General features: G+C 30.9%; 1 long non-coding RNA gene across 1 annotated transcript; it reads right to left on the bottom strand.

Moving 5' to 3' along the window:
* Positions 1 to 249: 249 nt before the first annotated feature.
* LOC141724205 (uncharacterized) lies at positions 250 to 2,707 on the bottom strand. Its single transcript, XR_012576542.1, has 5 exons — positions 2,480 to 2,707; positions 1,010 to 1,075; positions 765 to 914; positions 596 to 673; positions 250 to 511 (listed from the first exon to the last, which is right to left on the bottom strand). It is a non-coding gene; the product is annotated as an uncharacterized LOC141724205 (long non-coding RNA).
* Positions 2,708 to 2,968: the final 261 nt, after the last annotated feature.

Genomic DNA, 2,968 nt, shown 5'->3' with positions numbered 1-2,968 from the left:
CAGTAACTGTGTATAGCCACCAATTTGTTACTAGAAGAAATTCATATATAAGCTTATATGCTACCAAGATTTAGGGGATCAAAACTTCCATATTTTTATATAAAATAAAAAAAAGAATCTTTGAGAGACATTTCTCCTGCACATATACATCAAATTATGCCTAATGAACAGAAAAATAATGTTTGCAAACAATAGTAGCAATCAAGACTCGTGTAAACCTATTAAAAGCAACTTACATAAGCTATGGAGGGTCCAACACATTACTTATGCCTTTAGTTAGATGAAATGTAATTATATCATCTGTTGTGCCACCTTTGAACAAACAAAAGGGTTTAGATGAGAGCAACAAGCTTAAATAATAATAAATTGTGAAATCTAACACTTGTTAATGCAGTTATATTTTCTATGAAATTTTTAAGATTACAAGCTTATCCATGTCGTTGAGAGTGCAGAGAATATCAAACATAAGTTTGCCCCTGTGGTTGCATGATTGAAGAACATAAGCATGTCCCTATTGTTGCATAATTGTAAATACAAAGAGTTAAAACATTATAATGGATATGGTATAGAGGAGGGGCGGGGGAGGAGAGCTTACATAACTTGGCGTTGGTTCCAAATGTAAGGCTCCTGGGTACCAAAGGATTGGTAGAACCAAAGATTCAATTTTTGTTCCCTGTTGTCCACACCATTCAAATAAACATTAGTTTGGACAGTGAAGAAACATGACCCATGTTTGATCAGTTTTGTTTTAGTTAGCTTATTACCACCACGAGCATGTGCCAACTACACAATCTTTTCAAATCCCATTTCTAAATCTTGTCCAGGAATAAATGTTGTCCCACCAAGCTTCATACCATATAAGAAGGACTACGACTACAAATGGAGCAAATCCTTCTTGATTTGTTCTTCAAGACCTACAAATATACAGTCACATGAAGATAGTTAACATTATACATTTACACATATTTATGATAGCAACACATCTTCACACTTTAATAAAAGAACTTACATATCAACCTTTGCTGAGTATACAGGTGACCATTTACAATAACTGAGAAATATCTTGTTCCATTCTCTGCAATTGATCAGTTATATTTTACATATATGTAATGATAATCATTGACAAAATCTAATTAATCAACCAACACAATCCACCGATTATATCATTATTCCAAAAACTTAATTAAAAAAATATAAGAGTTCTGTTACCCATACACAATAGATTGATGAGTCTCTACGTAGTGCATATTATAAGTTTTTTTAGAGATAAAAGGTATCCAATAGAAAATGACTTCTCGAGCACCTGCTAGTGTTCCCGAGTACATATTGTAATTCAACTAACAGATTTAATTAATTGTCATAAAGCACCTAGAGTTTATATTGCAGAGCAAAGGTTACACACTATATAGACTATTTTAACAACAACTAAAAAAGTTTCCTCATGGAGCAATAAGCATATTACTATTATCTCATAACAATATAGATAGTTACTACTATCAGATATAAAAATAACAAATAGGCCCATCCCGAGCCCACTAGAATAATTCAAGTATAAAACTTTTCCACTGCACTCTACATTACAGACATACATATTTTGTAATCTTTATGTTTTGCAAGAAAGCAGGGAGTTTCTGATCTAAGAAGTAGTTGTTACACGTTAGCCCTTCAAATCTTTATTCTTCTTCTTTATATATATTGATTTTAATATATTTAATTCTAGATACCCAAGACATGTTTGTTTTGTGTTTATAAATGATATGGTTGGATAACATTTTCTTAATTTTTCTCTGATCCAAAAGTTTGTAATCTAAATTCTAATCAAGTTGCATCTTGCTTGCTTTGATACTCTTTAAATATGATTTTGTGTCAATTCATTATATAATTGCCTTGGATTTTAATTGTAAAGTTTGGTTCTTGATCATAATTCTTGATGATTATTTTAATATTTATTCTAATATGTAGTATATGTTTATGAAGCTTATGCACATTTTTTAAGGGACATTCATTTATATGAGAAGCTAAAGTGGGCTTTTGAGGTTTGATCAGATTGTGATTGTCAAAATTGCATTTCTCCAAACACATAGCAACTGCCTCACACTTAGCCCTAACTCATAAATTCAGGCAAAAAAACAATTTGATGTATTATATTTACTAATTCTACAATAAATTGTTTGTTACCCATTCGTACGTTGTCAATCAAAATCTTACGCTACAAACCTTAATGCCTACTCCCTAGTATCTCTACTAACTTTATCACATTATATATAATAACTATATACAATCTAATTTAAAGAAATTCACACCAGATTTTAAATTCATCATCAAATCAACAACTCTCTCAACCACCACACACAACAATAAACAACAAATCACCATAAATAATAAATATTTTCCCCTAAAAAATGTAACAATAAATCAATTACACACACATCATAAATAATAACTGAAAAAGGAACAATAATAAATTAAATTTATGTACCTTAGAGGGGTCGATGTTTTGGAAGTTTTTGACAACGGAGATAACACGATCGGAGACTTCAGATTTATCGAGAAACGAGCCTCGCATTAAAAATAACTATTCAGTTCATCAAAATTCACCAGACCCATAAAAATAGAGGACATAAAAATACAAGTATTACCTCAATAACTTAGACCTTGATAAATATTATTACCCAACAAAGATCCAACATCTTAGACCTAAGTTTAGACCCAATTGCCTTAAACAAAAAACCAACAGCTTAGACCCAATCGCCTGAAATTAAAAGATCCCACAGTTTATACAGGAAAAACCAATTTATTAGAGCAATATATATGCATTTACCATATACTTAAAGCAATATGAAAAGTAAAAGAGCTATATGCGTGTATTTACTACTTAATTAAAGTAACAACAAAAGCCCCAATATATGAAACCCTAAAGGCCTGCAAATTGAAAAAAATGTTGGAAACCCTAATCGGAGGTATAGTG

The sequence above is a fragment of the Apium graveolens genome, chromosome 5, assembly GCF_009905375.1.
Source record: "Apium graveolens cultivar Ventura chromosome 5, ASM990537v1, whole genome shotgun sequence".
Lineage (NCBI taxonomy): Eukaryota > Viridiplantae > Streptophyta > Magnoliopsida > Apiales > Apiaceae > Apium > Apium graveolens.
Note: the sequence above shows the minus strand (reverse complement) of the source record. Positions and strands in the feature narration are given on the sequence as shown.